We start from the raw sequence: 27,212 nt of genomic DNA, 5'->3' as shown, positions 1-27,212 counted from the left end.
AGATACTAACATTGTCATTTCGTTTATAACACATCGAAATATTCGTCGGAAACTCTATAAATTATAAAGATGTCTGTCTAATAGTGAGTTATTTTGTACATGGTTGTGCATTCACTTGTTATACTTTTTATTTCTAGTGACGTCACACGTGCTTTTGCATTGTTGGTTTAGTCTGTTTAATGAATGTGCTTCGTATGGGGGGGTTGTTTGGACGTTCGGAAGAGGTCGTTCGGGTATTCGGAGGTTCAGAGGAGGTCGTTCGAAGATTCAGAAGAGGTTGTTCCGAAGTTCCACGGAGGGTGGTCGGAGGTTGTTCCGAAGTTCGGAGGAGGTTGGTCGGAGGTTCAAAGGAGGTTGTTCCGAAGTTCGGAGGAGGGTGGTCGGAGGTTCAAAGGAGGTTGTTCCGAAGTTCTGATTAACCTCCGACCACCCTCCTCCGAACTTCGGAACAACCTCCTCCGAACCTCCGATCACCCTCCTCCCAACTTCGGAACAACCTCCTTTGAACCTCTGACCACCCTCCTATGAATTTCGGAACAACCTCCTCTGATCCTCCCGCCACCCTCCTCCGAACTTTCGGAAAAACTTCCTTTGAACCTTCGACAACCCTCCTCCGAACTTCGGAACAACCTCATTTGAACCTCCGACGACCCTCTTCGGGGTCCGAATAACCTCTTCCGAACCTCCTCTGAACCCTCGAACAACGTCCACCGAACCACCACCTCTGAACCATTTCTACCATCAGTCCAAGCAACACCAAAACCTGTTCGCTACTAGTAGTAGTAATTTTATATCGAATAACTTGGATAACTCGAATAATATTCTACTCATTCTGAGTAACTAATGAATGAATACGAATAATGTTAAAATTTTAAAAACGGACTTGTTTCATTCATACCTCTTTTAGTGAATTAGACCAGCGTCAGGCACCATACTTTTCTATTGCATACTTTACGGGGTGTCAATGTGTGAGAGCAACCCCTGTCGGACTTTTATCAACCAGTTGAAAAAATGTTTGGTAATATATTGATTATTTGTAGGTTGACTATAAAGTGGTTGAAAAGTTATCTGGAGATCAACCACTTTGAACACAAACAAATTTCGACAATTGTCCATGTCTGCACTACTTTTCGACTAACTTTATATTGGTTGAAAAGTTATCCAGAGATCAACCACTCTGAAAACAAAAACATGTATCTACCTTCTGCAAAGTATTTGAGTTTGTCAAAAAAATAAGGCACAAATGTATAAATAATTCACACTTGCTTTTTCTTAATATTCTTCGTATAAATGCAGCATCCAATTATAGAATACAGTGTTGATGGACTGAACATATACTTATATTATTCTGGAATTAAAAAGGAACACAAAGGAAATATAAAAATTTGCCTCTTCTTCTCTCTAACAAAAAAGAGAGAGAGAGACAAAGAGAGGGAGAGAGAGTCAGAAAAGTCAAAGATAAAAAACACACAGAAACAAAAATTGTTTTTTCCACATTATGTTTTAAACTGACTACAAATAGGCAAAAAAAGTAAGTTTATAATCAGTCCAAAAGTTATCTGGCGTTGGACAATACTGACTACTTAGGCGCTCATCGCCTTGTAAAATTAGTCAGTTGGCATAAGGGAAAATAATCGATAAAAAGCCACTTATGTTTACAAAAAAAGCTAGCTTTATGTGTGCTTTAAATCGGCTACAGTCCCTACAGGACGTTAAATGAGCGCACGTGGGCGCCTAATCGCCTGACGCTGAATTAGACGATTACCGAGTTGTGGCGAGTATGAATGTTGGTGAGTACGAATATTACATCTATTCTCTCTTTTTTGTACTCACTCACTGTTACTCGCTGCTGGTGAATTGAATGAATAAGGGTTGCTTTTATGTGTGAGTGTCTCATGAGTGGCTTTTTTTCGCATTCATGCAGATGTTTATTTTTGACGTTGTTTTACTACTTTGATCTTGAGAGCCGTTCCTAGAAAGTTCAAAAATTCCAGAATATTACTTACTGAGACCATGGGACCATTTTTACTGTTGATTGTTTTTTTGAACTTTGAACAGTTCGGAATATATGGACTGACCAGAACCTGAGAAAAAAGGATAAAAGTAGTATTTGTTTAATGCTATTTTGCTATTTTGAGTTTTAAGAACCGTTTCTACAGACCAAAACCCCAGAAAAATTGAAAAAAGGAATTCGATCTCGGTGATTTTGACGTTGAGGATAAAGAGGTTAAACTTTGGCTCCAGGAGTAAAACAAATTTCTTAACGGTTTGGACAAAATTAACCCTTTTGACATCTATGCCTCAAGTCATTGGAACGTTGTACGTATTATTGATTATTATACCCTCCACCATAATAAGGAGGGTGTAATTAAATTTGTCATTCCGTTTGTAACACATCGAAATATTCATCGGAGACCCTATAGAGCATATATATTCTTGATCAGGGTAAAATTCTAAGTCGATATAACCATGTACGTCTGTTGAAATCAAGATACAGCTCGCAATTTTTATGATAAACCTTTGTAATTTGGTATAGAAGTTTCTATTACTCCTAGGTGTTGCAAATGGGCTATATCGGTCCACGTTTTGATATAGCCCCCATATAACGGTACCACACGATTTTCGGTATTTGTAAGATTTTAGCTTCATTATCACAGCGAAATGACTGAAACTTGGTACTTAGTCTTCGTTGGAGGTATACAACCCGCCAGAGTTTTGTCGGTATAGGTCAACGCCTTCACATAGCCCCCATAGAACGGTACCTCCCGATTGTCGGTATTTTGATGGTTGTGGCCTCAATATTCCTCCGAAATGGCTAACATTTGGTATTTAGTCTTCGCTGTGGTTATAAAACTTCCCCCAGAGTTTTATCGGTATAGGCCCACACCTTCATATAGCCCCCATAGAACGGTACCTTCCGATTGTCGGTGATGTGAAGGTTGTGGCCTCAATATTCCGCCGAAATGTCTAATATTTAGTACTTAGTCTTCGCTGGGGGTATAAAACTTTCTTCTAGAATTTTATCGGTGTAGGTCCACGCCTTCATATAGCCCCTATAGAAAGGTACCTTCCGATTTTCGGTATTTTGAAGGTTGTTGCCTCAATATTCCTCCAAAATGGCTAAAATTTGGTATTTGGTCTTCGCTGGGGGTATAAAACTTTCTCTCAGAATCGGTATAGGTCCACGCCTTCATATAGCCCCTATAGAACGGTACCACCCGATTGTCTGTATTTTGAGGGTTATGGCTTCAATATACCGACGAAATGGCTAAAATTTCGAATTTAGTCTTCGTTGGGGGTATAAAACTTTCCCCCAGAATTTTATCGGTATAGGCCCACACCTTCCTATAGCCGCTATAGAACGGTACCTCCCGATTTTCGGTATTTTGAAGGTTTGGGCCTCAATATTTCTCTGAAATGGCTGAAGTTTGGTATTTAGTGTTTGCTGGGGGTATAAAACTTTCCCCTGGAATTTTTTCGGTATAGGTCCACGCCTTTTTATAGCCCCCATAGAACGGTACCTCCCGATTTTTGGTATTTCGGAGGTTGTGGCCTCAATATTACACCGAAATGTCTGAAATTTGGTATTTAGTCTTCATTTGGAGTATAAAACTTTCCCGCTGAATTTTGTTGGTTTAGGCCCACACCTTCATATAGCCCCCATAGAACGGTACCTCCCGATTTTCGGTATTGTGAAGGTTGTGGCCTCAATATTCCGCCGAAATGGCTAAAATTTGGTATTTAGTCTTCGCTGGGGTATAAAACTTTCCCCCGGAATTTTGTCGGTATAGAGCGGCGAAATTTGCTGAAATTTGGTAATTAGTAACTAATTGTTCCATTTTACTTAGATATAACTCGTGGTGGAGGGTATAACAAGTTCGGCCAGGGCGGACTTAACGCCGTTCTTACTTGTTTTTAATATCACATTGGAACGATATAGTTCTATTTAATAAAGTAGTTACAATAGGTTGAAATTTAAAAAAAATATGCAAAAATCGATGTCTACTGGTTAGTAAATAATTAAAAAACATTTTGAGTGGTCGAGTTTATTTTCGGAGTCGACTCCGGAGTTGGAGTCGTGAAAAAATTTGGACTGTAGTCGGAGTCTGACCAAAAATGGCTCGACTCCGAAGCCCTGGTTGCTACTGATTGCCGGAGTGTATTGTTCACACTACCTACATCTCTTCAAACTTTTAAACTTATATTCATTATTGTTTTAGTAACAATACATTTATATTAAATTTTACTGTAGTATCTGGGCGATAAGTTTTGAAAAAGTTATTTTAAAATGTCTTTTATATGTATATGGTATAACGATATTTGTTCTTACCAATATATACAAACATTTAAAAAAATAAACCCATCAATATCAGCATCGACAACATCATTAATACTAAATAACAAGGATAATAATATTAACTTTTTTACCACTCCAATAGTTAATAAAAAAGAACGAAAACAAAAACAATCATAATTGATTACATTACAATTTATTACAAAAAAAAAGTGCGGAAGGAGGTGGTGGTCATTGTTCGTATTAACCAAATACTCGTACACAAGTTGTCAGCATGTTTTAAACTACATTAAAATCATGTTTTATGACATTGCCCAGTAGACGATGAATTCCAGTTCAGTCAACATCTTTATTGTAAAATAATTTTCGCTGTGCATTTATACATATGTACGTGCATACATACATATGTATATTTGCAATGCTTGTTCCTGTCATTAATTAATTATTAATGAATTGTGATTTTTCTCATTATTGCAATTAATGAATCAATTATTAGCTGTTAAAAGTCGTAGAAACACAAGTGGTTGGGTTAAATTACACTGCGGCAGTAATAATTGGTGGACGATACAAGTCTGGCAAGTAGTGAAGATGGTCATAATTGTCGTTGGGAAGAAATATCAAATTCGTAATGTATACAGATTACATATATCATATTGGCTTCATGAAATTATTATTTGAAGGTCATTGACCTATTGTCACATTTTTTTTAGTGTGGAAGTGTTGAGACCATTAGGAACATCAAATTACAGCTAGTGCGGTTAAAAAGCCAAAATCATCAAAATACTGAAAATCGGGAAGTGCATTTATATGGGGGCTATATACGGAGGAAAAAAGGGCTCTATAACAGACGTCCCAAACCTTTTTTGCAGCAAACATATATATGTTTGCTACAGTCCCCAAGGAAACAAAAATTTGTTTGGGTGCAAACCAATATATGTTTGGGAGCAACAAATATTTTTTGGATGAAATATACCCAGCTAACAATTTTTCCAAGGGTTCTGATTTCCGAATTTTTCCGAATATTTTTTTTTTGAAATTTGCCGATTTATCTAATATTTTACTAGAAAATTGTACCGATATTCTAAAAGTTTTTTTTAAGATTCTCTGCACATTTTCTGAAGAATCTTCGTTCTGAATTCATTCCGATTTCTACTCGATTTTCTAAGGGATTTTTTGTTCGGCTGTTGTCGAAAAACAAAGTGATTGGTAACAAAACACGTATAGCACATTGTTCTGCTATTAATCACAAAATGATAACAGGGTAAATCATTAGCACATTTGAAATTGAAATCTTCATTAAATAGCGCATTAAAAGAAAATTTTTTCCGATTTCATTCAGAAAATCCAAATTTTTCTTTGGATTTTTTCCAGACTTTCTTCTCGAGTTCAAAGCGATTTTCTTCACAAAATCTAAAATTTCCACCGAATTTTCCAGATTTTTATACCCTCTACCATAGGATGGGGGTATATTAAGTTTGTCACTACGTTTGTAACTACTCGAAATAATCATTGTAGACCCCAAGTATACAATGTATATATATATTCTTGATCAGCGTGCAATTCTACATCGATATAGCCATGTCCGTCTGTCCGTCTGTGGAAATCACTCTAGCGTCCGAACGGATTGACGTAGGTTGATGAAATTTTGGGAAAATATGTTATATTTACGTAGGACTTTTGGTATTGAAAGCGGGCTATGTAGGTCCACGGTTTCGTATAGCCCCCATACAAAATGACGCGTGACGGTCTCACTTGTATGGATATAGTTCTAATAGAGCTACCGCCTCCAAATTTTAAACGTACGTTTATAATAAGGTAACAAGTAAAAAAGTATCAGTCGGCTTTGCCGACAGAGATATACCCTCAGCCTGTGTATATTGAAACAATTTTTTCCCAAAAATATGTATGTATTTAGGGGGTTTAAAAATTTTGGGCGTTTGAACCGACAAAAATGTTGATTAGGATTAAAGATCAAAAGTTATGCGGAGGAGATACCAAGAGGAATGCCAGGCACAACATGTGGTGCCATAGGGGGGTTTTACACTCTTCGGGCTGTTTGATCAAGAAGTACGGACTTGCCCCTAAAAAAACCTTTTACCATCGTAATTGAGGCAGCGAATGCAAGTTGCTTCAACAAAAATCTTAAAGTGAACTTATCCGAAATTGTGTGTGGGAGGTACCGGATGGAGTGGACAAATATAGTCCATATTTGAACCTGGTCTATATCTGGTAGATATATTAGGATGTGTAAAGTATAGACCAATTCGGCCACTCCCTTCAAGAGCTACCGTACGAACAATTTTTGCGAACATTTTTGAACTTTTTTGGGGGAGGTACTTGAAGGAGTGGACCGATATGGCTTATCTTCAAACTTAAACTATGTTTGGACAAAATATTACTAAGGCCATATTTTGGACCAAATCGGCAGATCCGTTCGAGAGTTATCTTGCGCTCCAACCACCTCACACGGTGTCAGGAAGTATGGACGTGCGCCAGATGAAACTTGTACCGTCGTATGGAGGGCAGTGAATACAAGTTGATAAAACAAAAATCAACGCGATTCGAGAGATGGCCCTAAACTGAACTTTTCCGAAGTTTTGTGTGGGAGGTACCCGAAATAGTGGACCTATTTAGACCATATTGGAGCCTCATATTACTCTGGTAAAAAGTTCAAGCTATACACAGTATGGACCAAATCGGTCACTCCCTTCAAGAGTTATCGTGCGCACAAACTTTCCGAACATTTTCGAAATTTTGTGGGGGAGGTACCGGAAGGAGTGGACCGATGTAGCTCATCTTCGAACTTAGACTAAGTTTGGGCAAAATATTTCGAATGCCAAAATTTGAACCGAATCGGTTCATCCGTTCGATAGTTATCGTGCGCTCCAGCCAGCAGGACAGACAGACGGACGGACATGGCTAGATCGACTCCAAATTGACTGAAACACATTTCGTCCAAACATACTTGGGGTATAAACCATTATTTCGATGAGGCACATTTTCATCGTATCAAAGTGTATATACCCTCCTTAGCCTAAAGGCTGAGGGTATAAAAAGATAGAAAATTATTTTTAGTTAATGTACGTCCATATTTGGGTATAGTTCCCTTAGAAAGGTACCGCCCGATTTTTGTTATTTTTACGATTTCGGCTAAATTTACCAACTGATTTGGATGATATTTTGCATTTTGAGTTCTGAGTGAATAAACTCCCTCCTTGCAAAAAATATTCAATATAGGACCACGTTAAGGTATAGCCCCCATATAAATATACCTTCAGATTTTCGGTATTTTGAAATTTTTAGCGACATTTTCCAACTGATTTGGCTGTAATATGGCATTTTGAGTTCTGAGTAAACCAAATATCTCCATGCAAAAAATGGTCAGTTGATCTACGTTTAGGTATAGCTCCCATATAAACCTACCTCCCAATTTTCGAAAATTTGACGATTTTACCAACATTTTCCTACCGATTTGGCTTTAATTTTGAATTTTGAGTTCTGAGTGAGCAAAATACATCCTTGCAAAGAAATTTTAGGATAGGTCTTAGCGGGTGGCAGATGGGGCCAGCCTCGTTTAAGCGCAAGACACATTTTTATGTATATTTGTATATACACCCGAATTAATTAAATTTAGAAACATTTTGTGTTACAAAACGATTAGATTTATTAAAATTTAACAAAATAAGAGAAAAATAAGGTCAATAATAACATAGATGCGATTAATGGTGGAAAATGTTTATAAAATCCCTAAAAACTTGTGCTACACTCGTTTAAGCGCACTCTAGTTAGGGGTCAAAATATAAGCTTAACGTAAATTTATTTCGAATTGTTGTTATATGACTTCGACTGGCTTTGTACAAACACACTTTACCCGCAATCATTTACCACTGAACCCAGCAAAAAAAGTCATTACTAAGTAATGACTTTATTCAGTAAAATTTGGCAGTAGTAACTACTTACAAATATACCGTAAAAGTCATTATTTTTACATGGGGATGTCATAGGGCGGAAGTACTTCCTTAAATATGTTTTTTAAGTACATACTTAACCACATACCGGCAGTCGAAAAGAAGCTAAAAAGCATAGTTCTATTTTTAGAAAAAATTGAGGTGAAATTATATTCAAATTCAACACTACACATTTTTTGTTTTTTTCTTTTTCATTCGATACATGCTAGTTTTGAACACACGAACTTCTGATTTGTAGTCAAACACACTACACACTAGGCCACTCGCTCGAACAGCAAGGGTTGGTTAAACTCATCCATGTACATCAGCATGTTTTTGTAATTTTGTAAACAAAAAACACACATGCCGACGCTGAGCTTTGAACACACAACTCTAGAATTTGTAGTCGGACACACTAGCTCTGTGCCAACATACTCATTACTTAGTAAGTAAGTAGTAAGTAAGGATGTAACTAGTTATGTATTAACTGTTATATATGTACTGTGTGATAATGCGGAGGGTAATGAGTACTCATTACCTGGTAATGCAGAAAGTAATGACATGTACCTACCAAATTTTTGCTGGGAATGTTGGAAATTGTCTTTCAGCTGTGTGCATCGTAGCGGCGAGAGCGCCCCATATGATCTATCTTCAATACAGAGCAGGACTTTAAATTGGTTAAAAGGTTAGAGGACAATTTCGTAAGGAATATTCCGAAATTCAGTGAACCTAAACTAATTTTTCACATAACCGCGACTTGCATGAAGTAGGGATAGGTAAGTCGACTTTCGATTAATCGATTAGTCGACTTTTTGCAGTTAAAAGTCTAAAAATCGTGGTCGACTTTTGGCTGGAGGGAAAATCGCATAATCGATTATCTTGTGATCGATTTTCGAGTTTGCCCATTGATTGCTGACTTAGCGGTTTCACAGTTTTGGCGGTTTTACATTTTCAAAAGAAAACTCGAAAATCGACGAATAATCGATCATAATCGATTTTCTGCGGTTATGAAAAAGTCGAAAGTCGAGTTTTATGACAAGTGAAATAATCGCCAGACCTAAAAATCGCATTTTTAGTTTTAGACCAAAATCGAAAAGTCGAAAAATCGATTATTGCTTTCCATTACCTATCCCTAGCATGAAGTTTTGCTGGGTTTGTAAGGATAACAACATCCATTATGTGGTCAAAATTTTAATGCAATACATGTTTTTAAAATACAGAAAACCTGAAAATAATTGAATTATCAAAATTGATATGACTTGGATAAATAAATGTAAAGATTTTATATTAACGACCATAAAAGATTGAATTAAGCTGGCTTAGAATCTTAAAAGTAATACTTCCGCGACTTCAGTAAAAATAATTTATTTACATCCTAGTATTATTGTGTTGACAAACGAACTATAGTGCGGGCCTCTTTTCTGTGGAAATACCCAGCAAAAAAAGTCATTACCAAATAATGACTTTATTCAGTAAATTTTTGCAGTTGTAACTACTTACTAAATGACCGTAAAAGTCATTATTTTAACATGGGGATGTCATAGGGAGGAAGTACTTCCTTAAATGTGTTTTTTAAGTACATATTTAACCACTTACCAGTAGTCAAAAAAAAGCTAAAAAACATATGTTTTATTTTTAGAACAAATGTGGTGAAATTATATTCAAATTCAACATTCCAATTATTTTTTATTTTTATTTCTCCTTTTTCTTTTATTCCGCTTCCTGCCGGTGTCGAACACATGAACTTCTGATTTCTAGCCAAACACACTACACACTAGGCCACTCGTACAAATAGTAAGGGTTGTTTAAAAACATCCATGTACATCAACATTTCTTCGTAATTTTGTCAACAAAAAACTCCCATGCTGACGGTGAGCTTTGAACACACAAACCTAGGATTTGTAGTCAGACACACTAGCCCTGTGCCACCGTACTTATTCCTTTGTAGGTAAGTAGTAAGTAAGGATGTAACTAGTTATATGTTACCTGTTATATATGTACTGTCTGATAATGCGGAGGGTAATGAGTACGCATTACCTGGTAATGCAGAAAGTAATGACATGTGCCTACCAAATTTTTGCTGGGTACGTGGCCGATTGGTTTCGTATAAACAAAAGTGTAGTCGGATAATGTCCAAGGACATGGAGATTTTCCATCTTAAATAAACAAATTATGAATACGTAGTTTTCAGCGAGATAATGCCTCCTCGTCATAGGAATGGATGCATTATCTCGCTGAAAACTACCAATAAATAATGACAGATAATCAGTGTATTATCGCGAAAAGATTGAACTTTTGAACTTCCGCCATTAATTGTTATGGAGTAAATTTTGTGCCTAATTCGTTAAATTGCAATAAGACTGACTGTTTTATAAAGAAAACGCTAAATAATTGTCGTTTAATTCGTGAATAAAGACAAAAGATGTCTTGCGCTTAAACGAATGTCGACCACTGTAAATTATGGTGGTTTTTCTTTAATGAAATGCATAGAAATACCAAACACAAAAGCAACAACAGACGCATAGGTACATACAAAATTTCAAATACAAGAAAAATTGCCACACTTTTAGAAACAAAAACAAATAAAAATTATTAATTATAAAATATAAAATATAACAGCGATATTTCAACGCTTCTCGCTGGTTGTGAAATAAAACACATTCTCCTCAAATCTGAAATCATCAACCGGAAATGGGAATCTGAAATCAAAAGATTATTTAATATAATAATAGGTACATCCATATTTCAAATATATACATGTATTTGAAAAATGTATTACTATTATTACCAATATTAAATGCGATTTCTTCTTTATCCAATAAAATATTTCCATTTACCTTTTTGATTCAATTATAAAATTTCAATTTATTGTGGTCTTATTAGGACGAAGGTCATTATTTATGAAAGTTTTGAATTAATTGAATTAATCGAGCTAACATAACCTAAGGAGTTTTGTTTTGAAAAATTGAATTTCTACACATCAACCCAATATACTACGATCGTTACGCTGGTGGTTTAATTCAGCTCATCATGGAATATCGGATGTGAATGGCTATAAGACAAAGGCTGTGTTTGATAATTTCTATTTGTACAAACATTATTGCAAATTTATGATATGAAGTATTTTGAAGCCTTTTTATTATTAAGCCAACCTAGTGTCCTGTCTAAAATCATTTCTCAATACATACACATGTACAAATCGAAGGTGGTTTTCCTTCATGAATTGTAATGCCTTCCATTTCGGAAGTTTGATATGATAGATTGGCAGTGGCTTAGAGCGCTGACACCTCGACAACATTATCGGTTTGTTGGACAGGACCCAGGTTCAATCCTCAGCCGGGGCAGCTGAGCTCTGCTGTGAATTTTTACTTATTGCTGTCTTATCAAATTATAAAATGTATTGGACATTTAATTTACTAAAACCACCATTACTTTACGAAAACTCAAAACACTGATGTATTCACTCACTTTCCAGTCTTTACTCAACGATTGTGTTGAAGTAACTGAAGAAAAAATGCTCTCTGCCTTTCTCGCAAAATGAACAAAAATAATTCATACCTTTTTTTCTTTTCCTCTTCGCTTGCTAGGTTGGTTAACTATGAGTTACACAAAAAAATGCCTGCTTATGGGAGCATAAATCGCAACAACAACAAAGAACGAAAGCCAAACGCTTGGGCCGCATTCCGCATACACTAAATACATACACATACTACCAAAGCAAAATTAAAGTTGTTCACCCTCCCGTCGCCGGTTTAGCGTCTTCTATTGCACCATACACACAGCTTTATTATAAAATAAGCGAGAACCCTGATTTTACGCCCTTTGACAAAAATCCTCTCTCTACTCATAAAAAATATGTTCTATAAAAAATATGTTGGACAAATAAAACTAAGATATGTTACAAAATGTTGCAAACATATATTTGATTGGACACAAACAAATTATGTTTGGATCCAAACATATATTTGTTTGCAATCAGTCCCAAACAAATATTTGTTTGGATCCAAACATATTTCTAACATATATTTCTCTCCGTGCACACGATTACAGACCACTTCCATCAAATGATTTGGATGCTATTAGACCTATATAGAACGATCTAAGTAAAGAGTCTTTACTCGAAAGATGCGTCGGCGGCTTCAATCAAAATAGCAACGAAAGCTTCAATCAACTTTTTTGGAAAATTTGCCCCAAAACGATTTCAAGTGGAGAACTCGTTGTAAAACAAATTCATTGTTATTTTATTTGAGCTCGATCGGAGTGAGCTGTGGACAAAACGCACACGAATATGCTAAAAAAACGAAAATTTTTGCCCTTGAAAAAACTTTTACTGTCGTAGTTGAGGCAGCGAATTCAAGTTACTTCAACAAAAATCAAAGTGATCCGAGAGCAGGTCTTAAAGTGAATTTATCCAAAAATGTGTGTGGGAGGTACCCGACGGGGTGGACAAATATAGTCCATATTCGAACCTGACCTATACCTGGTAGCTATATTAGGATGTGTAAAGTATGGACCAAATCTGTCACTCCCATCAAGAGTTATCGTACGCACAATTTTTCCGAATATTTTTGAGCTTCTGTGGGGGAGGTACCTGAAGGAGTAGACCGATATGACTTATCTTCGAATTTAAACTAAGTTTGCACAAAACATTACGAATGCCATATTTTGGACCGAAGCGGCAGATCCGTTCGAGAGTTATCTTACGCTCCAACCACTACACAGGTGTCGTAGGGGTTTTTGCACCTTTCAGGCTATTTTCTCAGGAAGTATGGACTTGCTCCTGATGAAATTTGTACCATCGTATGGGGGCAGTGAATATATGTTGCTGCAACAAAAATCAAAGCGATTCGAGAGCAGGCCCTAAACTGAACTTTTCCGAAATTGTGTGTGGGAGGTACCCGAAGGAGTGGACCGATTTAGTCCATATTGAAACCTTATCTAAGTCTGGTAGAAATTTTACGATGTGTAATGTATGGACCAAATCGTTTACTCCCTTCAAGAGTTATCGTGTGCACAAATTTTCCGAACATTTTCGAAGTTTTATGGTGGATGTACCGGATGGAGTGGACCGATATAACCCACCTTCGAACTTAAACTAAGTTTGGACAAATCCGTTCGAGAGTTATCGTGTGCTCCAGCGAGCCGGACAGACAGACATGCGGACATTTCAAACTCGACTCCAAATGGTCTTAAACGGATTTCGGGCAAACATACTTGTGATCTAAAACCTTTATTTCGATAAGGCACATTTTGGCCGTATGAAAGTTTATATACCCTCGTTAGCATGAATGCTGAGGTTATAAATATAGTGCCACAGATCACATAAGTATTTCAGTATTGGATGCTGGAAGGCAGCTTGCTATCCGTCATGGTAGTCCAGGGAGAGGTGTTGTGTTAACAATTTTTGGAAAGAGTACTCATTGTGGCGGCTATATCAATACATTGCCACAAGGACTTCCCTCTTCTGTTCCACAAAGAAGCTTGGACGTTCTGTCCCACACAGAGACGGTATTCTATCCCTCACAGGAACGTCGTAGATGTACATAGTAGTTTGCATGAGATCGTACGCAGTAGTTACTCGTATAGTAATAATAGCAAGTCATTACATTCGTCATACTCGATCATTATCAGCCGTTGTTGTTGTAACAGTGTTTTTTTGTACGGGTCTATTTCCAGTTCTAGGAATGTGGTTGTTTGGATGGTATGTAAGCACGGATCTACTGGAGTTAGTTAAGTAGGTTTGGCAGGGCAGTTGAAAAGGTGCAGTGTGTCGTGCGGGCCTGTGCCGCATGCTGGGCATATGTTTTGCAGGGTTTCATCGATCGTTGCCCTATAGGAATTCAGACGGCTGCACCATATCGAGTCTAATTGAACCAAAAATACTCTGGTTTGTCGTGGAAGCTGATACTCCTCAGCTGCGATAGATGGGGGACTTTCTCCGAGGAACGCATTCACACGATAGTTGTATATGGCATCATCTGTATAAATGCTATTAAAACCTGCTTAATAGGCTTTTTGATCTAGGGATCCTCTCTTTCTAAATCATGAAGATCCCTCCTGACATGCCTGTGTGGGGTCCTATGCATATCCTATGCACCATATGGTGATTGTGATGGCTCTCACCCGGTAGCACCCGAGCAAGTACTGCAACGAAAGCAAGCCATTATCTTGCTGTACTAGAATAATCTTTGTCTCCTCATGCAGTGGGTGTACTGAAGACATGTGGAGGGAGGGACCTTGTTGCAGTTCTCACGGCGGCATTCTGACAGGTTTGAATATTTTCCCATCGCGTTGCACTTATATTCGCGGACCAAACTGGCGTCGCATAGCTTACCACAGACCGGCCTATCGCGTAACATTTTGTCAACAAGGTTTAAGAGGTTAAAACATTTCCGGAGATATCACCACACCGTGGGCTTCTTGTTCATGTATTCCACGTACGACTGCCGTCCACACATATAATTCATTCCGGAGGGTTGTCTGCTCGATGTCCTCAAACAGCGTGGAACACTTGACAGTATCAAAGGCTTTTGATAAGTCTAGCGCTCACCATTGTTTACATCCTTGTCTCGCGTCAGTAGTGGGACCATCCTGCCTGGATGATTTAGCAACATCATCTCTTGTAAATTGTGGTGGTTCATCCTCGGCAGAAAGAGATCTAATGCGACGAAATACTCTTCGTCGATTGAAATACCTTGCGCACCTCTTCGGATCAGTCATAGTAACGTCGCCAAACGTGACTGAGGTACAACTTCTTATGCTTATGCTTATGCTCACATATCAACCTGTTAACTTCCAGTATTAGCTAATTGACTTTGAGGCCTCTGGGTTTGGCACGTCGAAGCTTATCATGCTCAATTGGTAGGGTATACGACCAGCATGTATACTGCTGCACTCACATATCAACCTGTTAACTTCCAGTATTAGCTAATTGACTTTGAGGCCTCTGGGTTTGGCACGTCGAAGCTTATCATGCTCAATTGGTAGGGTATACGACCAGCATGTATACTGCTGCAGCAGTGATGATGTCTCAGAACATCCTTTCTAATATCCGAACATCAGAAGTTATTATCTTTTATGAAAGTGTGGCGTTCAGAGGATGATGGTGATGTCTACTGATGGAGACAGTTATGGGAAGATGGTCTGATCCAAGAGAAAAGAGTTTTAGATACTAAATTGACAAGGATGACTTCTCTAAGGACCTGTTCTACGCCTGGTGGTGTAAAATTCCCTTTGGGAACCAAAGCCCCCTATTGAGTATATTAAGAACCCAAAGGATCCCATAGCTGATGGTTCTGAGTTATGACGTAATGAATTTTAGATATCTTTGTTTGGCGATATTGTTTCATCTTTTTAAGATGGCATGTTTTCTGTTTAATAGAATGAGGAATCTTTTTATAGAAAATTTTGTCATTCTAGCTCAGTTCCTTCCATGTCCTTTTTTTCTTGAATTGAAAAAGTAACACAAAATCAGATTTACTACATGAAAAAAATTCTACAAAAATGTTCCTCTGAAAATTTTGTGTAGGTTCCCCATATCTAAGATATCGATATTGCCACGTTTTTATTGTCCTTTCTCCGGCAAAAGGTCATTCATTCGTTCAATAGGAAATTATTTGTTGAGAATGAAAGTTTTTCCCATTTCATTGTATTTTTTCAAAAAAAAAATTTTTTCATATTGGTTTGTGCTTGACCCTTTTTAATAACGTTATTTTAGGCATTAACATGCAAGAGTTTATTCATTCTTGCTACAGGAAATTATTTTTGAGAAAAAAGGTAAAAAATGCATAACCCTAATGTACATATGTATGTACAAAATAGTAAATGAGTTTCATCATTAAAATGGCAAAAATCAACTCGTCATTTGTAAATTGTTTCTGTTCTGTTTTGCGAAAACATCAGTTTATGAAATGCCTTAAGGTTTGAAAGTCATTTTTAATTAAACTAAAAATTCGAATATCTGTTTTTGGCAGTAGCATGCTAAGTCATGAACTCAAATACGAAATATGGTTCAATTTCTCTTTGTTTTTTTGTAATGCAGCTAAAAGGGCCAACCCAACAAGCCGTAATGTTTGAAATTGTGATGTTGTTGCTGCTGTTGATTGGTAGATGAAAATGAAAAGACCACCAACTACAGTGATGGAGTGATGGGCAGTTGGTAGAAAAAAAGTTTTAATTATGTGATCTATAAGTAGAAAGACAAGTTAAGTATACGTATGTATAGATGAACAATAATGGACGAGGACATAAAGAGGAAAATGAGTCCAGGCTAAAAGGATCCCAAACATTAAATGACCCATGGTATACTTGATAATTCGTGCTTAAGTCAATCTTACCCGTTCTTTTATCAATATATTGAAACATGTTCGCTTACCTAAAATTCGTTTGCAATTTTGTCGTTAACTAACTATAGATTTGCACTACTGATACCACTATGTAACCATGCCTGTTTATATTTTGCTTCCCATTTCCAATGAATTCGAAATCTGGAAAAAACAAAAACAATACAATGTTGTTTGCACTATAAAAACAATACTCATGCAATTAAAATAAACCACCAACTTTCAGATCAATTCATTTTCAATATGTGATAAAACAAACATAATTAAAATAATAAAAACATTCATATTTTTACGTGAGTGTGTGTGTTCTTTGCGAATCTCACCAATATTTGTTTATGCAAAAGAGAGCATTATGAAAATATGTCGAGTTTTTTTTTTTTTTAAATAAAAACAAACATATCAAACCGCACAATGCAAATACAATAAAAACATTAAATGATTTCCATGACAACATACCGCCACAACCCTTTTACAATCAGTTTTTTTGTTCAACATGCAGCTACAGATCATTTTGCCACAATGTATGAACCGAACCGAACGAACAACTGAGAAAACAAGAAAATGTCAATCACGCCTTTTGCATAAAAAGGCCGTTAAAAAATCCTGAACAATTTTATAAGCCATCACTCAACGGTAATTGCAAACAAAATATGAATGTCAAATTACTGGAAACATAAATGGATGAGAGCCAATTAAACAACCACCTTTCGTGGTGGCACAATAAAGGTAAAAAAAAACATACCATACAAATGTAAAACGGTAGTTCAAATTTCCATACATTATTACAAATATCAATTTATGTGTACATAAGTCAAATGCAATAATTATATTAAATCTGCAATATGAAAATTTATTTGGGGGCACACATATATGTATGTACATACTTATTTACATGTGTATTTTCCAAAAAATAATAATAAAAAAGTCTACAAGTCCCTATACCACCGCGATTTCAATATAATTTGGCGAAATTATTTCTAGACCAAATTCGGTTACACATTTGAAATTTCATCAAAATTGAGTAGATCACAGAGTAATTGATGCACCCAACACGCTATGGGTGCAACAAATAGATGAAATTAGGCGAAAATACACTCTGTCGCAAAAGTTAGTATGCAACATTGAAACCAAAATGTATTAGGGATAACAAAAACACTATAACTTATTGAAAACAACAAACAAACAATTAGTTTTTTTTTGATAGACACGAAGGTAATCTTCGGTAATAACAATGAAAAATGTGTAATATTTGCATACATAAAGAAAAATCCCAAAAAGCCCAAAATTTATATCCCAAAAGTAAGTATGCAGCGGAGAACCATTGTGGAACTGTGTAAAAAATTCTTGATATTTTTGAACAAAATATAACTAATCTGAATTTAAGATCCATAAGAGGATATTAATTAGTATTAATGACAGTTATAGTACTTATAGTTATCACCGTACACTGCATCGTAAAAATAAGGAATCCCTTATTTTTGGGGCCATAGTCCTTTGAAAACATGCAATAATCCCTAATCCTTACACTTTAGGACTTTTCTTTTGAGTTTATTTTCGCACAAATTGTACCCCATTTCATATTCCAACCAAAAATAAATAGTAGGAGAACCTCAGTTTCCGTTTTGTGTCCTACAGTTATACTGACCTTCCGGCCTTTTAGAAGTATCGGTCATGCTTCTTGTGTCCCTTGTGTCTAATGTACTACTAATGTCTAATGAACTACTTTTAACTTATCCATTCAGTTGTGTTTTGGTCCTAAGTGAAGCGAACTCAGCTTTTCAGAAGATTTTTTGCACAATAAAAGCATTGAAAGCTCTGTATTAAAATTTTTCAAAGAGCTATCATATCCTACTGTGGTGGTTGAGTAACACTGTAGTACCTTCAGCAGATCTTGAGGTTCTTCTACTATTTATTTTTGGTTTTTTTAACTCAAAAGGAACGTCCTTAATTGTAAGAATTAAGGATTATTACATGTTTCAGAAAAACAGTGCCCCCAAAAATATGGGATTCCTTCAAGAAATTCCCGTCTTATCAAACAGGAAAATTTCAAACTCGATCAAGATCACTTCGTATTAAAACTTTAGAACTTTTATGAGTATTTCACGGCTTCAGAATTCAGAAACAGGATAAAACAACCGGAATACGGTAGTTGTATTTATAGATGACCAATTACTCTGGGTTTTACGACGCACAGTGGTTCAGAATTTTTTTTCCTGGTCAAAATTCTGTCACGGATAGAGATTTTTTCAAAATTAATTTTTTATACCCTCAGCATTTATTCTAACAAGGGTACATACACTTTCATATGGGCAAAATGTGACTCATCGAAATAATGGTTTTAGACCCCAAGTATGTTTGGACGAAATCCGTTTCAGACAATTTGGATTCGATTTAGCAATTTCCATCTGTCTGTTTGGCTGGAGCGCACGATACCTCTCGAACGGATCAACCGATTATGTCCAAAATTTGGCTTTCGTAATATTTTGTCCAAACTTAGTTTAAATTCGAAGATGGGTTATATCGGTCCACTCTTTCAGGTACCTCCCCCACAAAAGTTCAAAAATGTTTGGAAAATTTGTGCGCACGATAACTCTTGAAGAGAGCGACCGATTTGGTCCATACTTTACACATCCTAATATCCCTACCAGATATAGATAAGGTTAGAATATGAACTATATTTGTCCACTCCTTCGGGTATCTCCCACAGAAAAAATCGGATAAATTCACTTTAAAGCCCGCTCTCGAATCACTTTGATTTCTGTTGAAGCAACTTGCATACGCTCCACAGTGGATCCACTTGTATGGAGAAAGTGGTCAAAAATATTTCGAGTGTAAACATCAGGCCAATGCGGCGGTTACAGCTTTGTGCTGCTGCGGAGAGTGTTTTAAGAAACCACGAGCGTAACATTAACCCCCTTTCCCCTCTGGAGGGGGTATACGGTAAGAATTTTTGTATGCTGTTAATACAAAATGACATGAACAAAGGTCCCGATTATCTTATGATTCAAAAATAGGCTTGGGGACACAAAACAATGTCCAAAACAACAACCAATTTAGCGGATTAAGAAAAAATCAACATTTTTGTCTGAAAATTGGTAAAATTTTTAATATAGATCTTATAGCGTTCTTCCTGGAAGGCATGTACCGCTAACGTAAGACAAATTTGGAAGAAGATTTCTTCATCTTGCCACTGATGCCAATTATGTTAATGTACGTGGTCACATAACAAAGTTATACGCTAATATACCCATAGAAACCCTATTCTAGGGCAGCTTGAGTCAGCGACCCACCATTTATAGTCTGGCACTGGATGGCAGCTGATTTTGATGCTGAATAATCTTAAACCCATGACCTACTTTGTAAAATTATTCCCGAGGTGGGCACTGGTGGGCATCATGACCAAAACCTTAGGTCAAATTTAAGTACATGATCGAATTGGCATTACAAAATGCACTAAGAAAATATGCAGCTAAGTAGAATTCCACAACACGCTAAAACACTATTTTTAATGCAAATTAAGCTATTACCTCCTCCTTCAAAATCCACTATAATACTTTTCTATACGTATTAGTTTCGCCATATTTTGAACATATTTACTTGCACTTAAGGTATAGGTTGCACTCACAACAAAAAATTAGTCAAACAAAAACTAATATATTTTTAAAAAGGTCCATGTCATAGCTGTCAGAATTGCCAGATGTTGTACCAAAATTATGACATTATTTTTTATTTTTGGCCAATGGGTTGATCCTCTGTGCGCTGCCTCCTTTACGTCGGCAAGAGTTTTTTCAGAGGCAAGTCCATACTTCTTGAGAAAATAGCCTGAAAGGTGCAAAAAAAACCCTATGACACCGTGTGCAGTTGTTGGAGCGCAAGATAACTCTCGAACGGATCTTCCCATTCGGTCCAAAATTTTGTCTTCATAATATTTTGTCTAAACTTAGTTAAAATAAGCCTTAAGATAAGCCATATCAGCCCACCCCTTCAGGTACCTACCCCACAAAAGTTCGAAAATGTTCGGAAAAATTTTGCGCACGATAACTCTTGAAGCGAGTAATCGATTTGGTCCGTACTTAGCACATCGTGAAATTTCTACCAGACATATTGAGCTTCCAATATAGGGGTCCACTCCTCATGTGGGGTTCTCCCACACAAAATTTCGGAAAAGTTCAGTTTAGGACCTACTTTCGGATCGTTTTGATTTTTGTTGTAGCAACTTGTATTCGGTGCCCCCATTACGAAGGTACACATTTTATCTGGGGCAGATCCACACTTCCTGTGAAAATAGCCAGAAAGTTGTAAAAATATCCTATTTCACAAGTGTAGTGGTTGGAACCAGGGTTTCGGAGTCGGAGTCGGAGTCTACGAGTCGGAGTCCAGCAATTTTGCTGGAGTCGGAGTCTGAGTCGAAAAAAATAACTCGACTCCGGGCAAAATTTTTTCCACGTTGTAGAAAAATAACATTAAATAAATTTGAAAAAAGAACATTTTTTAAAAATCATTATTTATTTTAAAAGAAAGATATAAGAAAACATATATGCAAATGGTATATTAAGTAAGTAAGTTAAAGGACAATTCACAGGATTATTATTATCCTCTAAAGTGTAGTCTATTCATCCCATTGATCCAATTACATTTTTGCAAGCAAAAGTAAAGTTCTATGACAATCGAATTAAGATTGGACCTTTAACCTCTTTCGTCAGAAGTCTTACTGGTCTTCTCACAAAGGTCTATTGGTATTCTCATCTTCTTTTTTATGAGAAGTCATCTTTGTCTTATATTAAAGACATCGTGGTCTCTATGGGAAATCTTACTGAATACCCTGTGACACCAAATGGAAGTTAAGATCTGGGGGAGGAAAATTCCTTTTGGGAATGAAAGCCCCAATTGAGAACCCCAAAGGATCCCATAGCTGAAATTTCTGAGTTATGACATAATGATTTTTTTGATTGACCCCCATCAATCATTGAGAAAATAGTTTTATATCTCTGTTTGGAGATATTGTTTCATCATTTTTAGATGACATGTTTTCAGTTAAATAGAATGAGGAACCTTTCTGTCAAATATGCTGTCCTTCTACCTCAGTTTCTGCCATGTTCTTTTTGTGCTTGAACTCAAAAGCAAAACAAAATTAAATTATCTACAAAAATGTTCCACCGAAAATTATATGTAGGTTTCCCATATCCAAGAAATCGACATTATCACGTTTTAATTATCCTTTATCAGTTTTACTCGTTGATTTCTCAAAAAAAAAAAAAAAAAAAAAACAAGTAAAAAAGCGTTCATACCCTCCACCATAAAATATTCTGAATGGAATAATTAGTTTTCATTCCTGTCCCCAACTTTAAGTGGGTACGTTAAATTGTCAGATAATGTACATAAAATGCTTCATTCGGGAGGCCCTTTTTTATGGTGCCTATGTATGTTGACAATGTTTGGTGGGCTAGAAATTGGCAGGTACCGTTATATAGGGGATATAATAAAACATGGACCTATGTTGACAGTTTTTGATGGGAGCCTTTAATGTCAAATAACTCCTAATTTGGTTAAAAATTGTAGCTTAAATCCTCAAAATGCCGAAAATCGGTACATAACGTGGGAACTACAAATGTCATTAACAGCAAGTTCGGATGTACCCCTATATGTGGGCTATACGAAAATATGAACTTAAATGAACAATTTTTGTTGGATCTTAAATTTCAAATTACAGAAAGTTCGTCCAACAAATAAAGCTAAGGTACGAAAAATCGGGAGGTTTGTTTTGAGGCTATACCAAAACATGGACCTACGTTCGGTTAAACATTTTAAGTAAAATCCTCAAAGTACCGAAAATAGGAAGATATCGTTATATTGGGGCTATGTTGAAAATTGTTGATGCAGATGTGTGGTGACCACTACAACCTTCAAATGTCAAATTACAGTTAGTTCGGTTTAATATTGTAGCTAAAATCATCAAATTACTGAAAATCGGGAGGTACCGATATATGGGGGCTTTATCCATACATGGACCTTTCTTGACAATTTTTGGTGGAGAGGTGTGGTGACCACTAAGAACTACAAATGTCAAATGTTCAAATTACAGCTAATTCGGTTAAAACTTGTAGGTAAAGTTCTCAAAATACCGAAAATCGGAAGGTACCGTTATATGGGGCTATACCATATAATCCTAAATATCAAATTATAGCTAATTCGGTCTAGAAATGTGACATAAAACGTCAAAATACCTGAAATCGGGCGGTACCGTTATATGGGGCCTATACCAAAACGTGGACCTATGTCCACAAGTTTTATTATATAAGTTTATTGACACTTAAGAACCCTAAATGTCATAAAAACCTCAAAATACCGTAAATCGGGGGGTACCGTTATATGGGGGCTATACCAAAACGTGGACCTATGTCCACAAGTTTTGTTATATAAGTTGACTGACACTTAAGAACCCTAAATGTCAAATTATAGCTAAATCGGTCTGAAAATGTAGCTAAAAACGTCAAAATACCGTAAATCGGGGGGTACCGTTATATGGGGGCTATACCAAAACGTGGACCTATGTCCACAGGTTTTGTTATGTAAGTTTATTGACACTTAAGAACCCTAAATGTCAAATAATAGCTAAATCGGTCTGAAAATGTAGCTAAAAACCTCAAAATACCGTAAATCGGGGGGTACCGTTATATGGGGGCTATACCAAAACGTGGACCTATGTCCACAAGTTTTGTTATGTAAGTTTATTGACACTTAAGAACCCTAAATGCCAAATTATAGCTAAATCGGTCTGAAAATGTAGTTAAAAACGTCAAAATACCGTAAATCGGGGGGTACCGTTATATGGGGGCTATACCAAAACGTGGACCTATGTCCACAGGTTTTGTTATGTAAGTTTATTGACACTTAAGAACCATAAATGTCAAATTATAGCTAAATCGGTCTGAAAATGTAGCTAAAAACGTCAAAATACCGTAAATCGGGGGGTACCGTTATATGGGGGCTATACCAAAACGTGAACCTATGTCCACAAGTTTTGTTATATAAGTTGACTGACACTTAAGAACCCTAAATGTCAAATTATAGCTAAATCGGTCAGAAAATTTAGCTAAAAACGTCAAAATACCGTAAATCGGGGGGTACCGCTATATGGGGGCTATACCATAACGTGAACCTATGTCCACAAGTTTTGTTATATAAGTTGACTGACACTTAAGAACCCTAAATGTCAAATTATAGCTAAATCGGTCTGAAAATGTAGCTAAAAACGTCAAAATACCATAAATCGGGGGGTACCGTTATATGGGGGCTATACCAAAACGTGGACCTATGTCCACAAGTTTTGTTATGTAAGTTTATTGACACTTAAGAACCCTAAATGCCAAATTATAGCTAAATCGGTCTGAAAATGTAGTTAAAAACGTCAAAATACCGTAAATCGGGGGGTACCGTTATATGGGGGCTATACCAAAACGTGGACCTATGTCCACAGGTTTTGTTATGTAAGTTTATTGACACTTAAGAACCCTAAATGTCAAATTATACCTAAATCGGTCTGAAAATGTAGCTAAAAACGTCAAAATACCGTAAATCGGGGGGTACCGTTATATGGGGGCTATACCAAAACGTGAACCGATATAGCCCATCATCGAACTTGACCTGCCTGCAAACAAAAGACGCATTTTCCCAAAATTTCAGCGTCCTATCTCAATTTTTGTGGATGCTAGAGTGATTTCCACAGACGGACGGACGAGCACAGATCGACTCAGAATTTTACCCTGATCAAGAATATATATACTTTATAGGGTCGCAAATGAGTATTTCAATGCGTTACAAACGGAAAAACAAACTTAATATACCCTCCATACTATGGTGGAGGGTATAAAAAATGAAAAAAATTATTTTCTGTTGCACGAATGAAGGACGAGGTGCTCTTGAACCAACTTTAAATGGAAGGTGCTTATATCTGGGAAGTTTTTGTGGATTCTGAAACTACAATGTTCATAGATGAGAAAAATCAAAAAATCGCCGGAGCGCTTTTTAAATAAATCGCGATTCAAGTTGACATTTTTATTGGTTAGGTTTTTACGATTTTGCTTGGATACAGAAAGTCCCATCAAAATGGGACTAACAAAAATGTTGTACCTATGAAAATTTTTTACAAGGTTTACCTTTATGATAATTTCGTAGGTTTTACCGTTATTGAGATATAGAAGTTCAAATTGGGACAATGCATTAAATGTATCGCTACCTTATAAAACAATTTCATACATGGAGCGCCTTAACTAACTTTAAGTTAAAACCGCTTCCACCTGTGAAGTTTTTGCGGATACTAAAGCAGCAATGTTCATAGGTGAGAAAAATCCAAAAAAGCAGTAAAAATCGATGAAGGGATTTTTAAATAAATCACGATCAAAGTTCACATTTTTAGGGTTTTTTAGGTTTTCACGATTTTGCTTGGAAACAGCAAGTCCTGTCGAAATGGGACAAAAGAAAATGTTGTAGAGGATTTTCACTGCTAACTCATTTTCTTTAGTCACATTTAGATAGGACTTTCCGGTTCCAGGCAAGAGCCTGAAATCCTAAAATAAACCAAAATATGTGAACTTTGACCGCGATTAATTTAAAATTCACTCAAACGATATTTTCTTGTTTTTGGATTTTTCGCATCTATGAACATTGCTGTTTCAAAATCCACAAAAACTTTACGGCATTACGGTTGGATTTGTGTGTTTAGGGTCCAAGGCGGTATTTGCCCTAACGCAAACGTGGTTCATCCGGCTCAAACAGGTTAAATTTGCATGATTAACATCTAATTTTCTTTCGGCAAATGTTGTATGGCGTCCCTGTAGCAATATTATGCTTGGAATCTCAACTCTTAATTGTTATAAAATTGTAAGTATTACCAAGTGTATACTTTTCACTGTGAGGTAAACAAATATGTTGTCTAACAATTATTACTTTTTATCTGAATTTTCTAGAGTATTTTTATTTTTATTTTATTAATTTTAATTTACGGCACTAATGTAAAAATATAAAAAATAATAAAATCACTTTCATTAATTAACTCTTAGCAATCGCAGTTTACGAGTGTTACTAGAAAAGTTTCTGACTTAAAAATGAAATCGCGAATATTTGGCATCAAAATGCCTATACCGCTACAAGGGCTCAAATGTATTCGCGAAACACTTTTTTCCACTCCGATTGGGACACCCTTAAATCATGGTTTTGGAACGCTTCAACAGCATCTTCTGGCGACGAAAATCATTGACCACGCATTTTTTTCTTGATGTGCGGGAATAAAATGAAATCATTGGGTTCCAAGTGGGAGGTCCGGTCAAAACGGTGCTGGTTTGAATCGATGTGTTGTGAGAGCTCACATTGTCATGGTGCACAATGAATGATTCGTCTTCTCTTGTTTGTTTTTCGAGTTTGTCCGAAAACTTCAAGCAAACAAATTTGGTGTATTTTTGGTGACACTTGTCCACCACGAAACCACGACAACGCAACACTAAATTATTAGCAAAAACCTTACTTTAGCCTATATTGTCACATAATATGTTTTTGTGGCCCCTGCCACACTGAAGGCATAATAATTTTTTCTTATTTTCTAAGCAAGCAACAGTGAGTGATATCAACATGACAATAATTTTATATCAAAATCGGATTGAAGACAAAAATAACTGTGACACATTGTCAAATTGCGATAAATTAATTAAACTTGCAACAAATGGCTAAACACAATAAATATAAAAAGGCATAGAGTATTCATAATGCGTATGACGACTCACACATACATATACACAGCCAGCAAAGATAATGTTAACATGTAATATTTGTTGAATTGTTAGAGGCAATTGAGTTCTACAGCAGGAGAAATGTGTCCTCAACAAAAAAGGGAGTGCGAAATTGAGGGAAATACTTTGCAACCCTCTTTAAAGGTTAGATATTGTTATTATTCCCAAGCCAAGTGATGGTGGTGGTAACATGTTTTGTGTCACTGTAACAGATTGTTTGCCTTTCCGAGAGATCAACAACAGTCAACCAAACCAACTAAATGACAACAACGACAACAACAACAAACCCTTGAAGATCCCTAAATGTGACAGTGCGAATAAAAAAATTTAGTTTGCCATAATACATCATTTCGTTGAGTAGCCTTTTATTGTTTTTACAGTCCTAATTTGTTATAACTTTGTTCTTCCTGTTTTCTTTAAGGATTTTTTTGTTCTCTTACCCCCTTCGTGATCCTTTGTATAATTGATTCCGCTGCCAATAGTGAGTGGTCCATCAGAGAAATGCTTTATTACCGTTTTGATTTATCCCCTAAGCTGAAGATTTATTAGATACAAAACCCTTTTTCCATTCTTGTACACAGTCTTTTTCGTTGTTGTTTTGCCCGAATGTCAAAACATGTGTACATTTGGAATTCACTTAAATTGCCTAATTACATATTATGGATGAAGTAAATATTGCTACAATTTCTGATATCTACAATTGAGACTAAACATGTCAGATACCGAACAATAATTCTTATAAATGACTGTCATTAATGAAATTTGTTATTCAGGTATAATTGTATTAACTTTTTTATATTGACAACAGCTTTGACATCTGATTTATAGTCAACAGTTCATTTTGCTA

At 36.3% G+C, this 27,212-nt stretch overlaps 1 protein-coding gene across 1 annotated transcript in view; it reads left to right on the top strand.

Annotated features, from left to right (window-relative positions):
• The window catches only part of LOC141403018 (E3 SUMO-protein ligase ZBED1-like), an 87,935-nt gene that overhangs the window by 21,776 nt on the left and 38,947 nt on the right, over positions 1 to 27,212 (top strand). The window lies entirely within an intron of this gene.

Source organism: Musca autumnalis, unplaced genomic scaffold, assembly GCF_047663935.1.
Source record: "Musca autumnalis isolate F117 unplaced genomic scaffold, ASM4766393v1 scaffold_4, whole genome shotgun sequence".
Classification (NCBI taxonomy): domain Eukaryota; kingdom Metazoa; phylum Arthropoda; class Insecta; order Diptera; family Muscidae; genus Musca; species Musca autumnalis.
The sequence above is the reverse complement of the archived record's forward strand: the minus strand, read 5'-3'. Positions and strand labels throughout refer to the sequence as shown.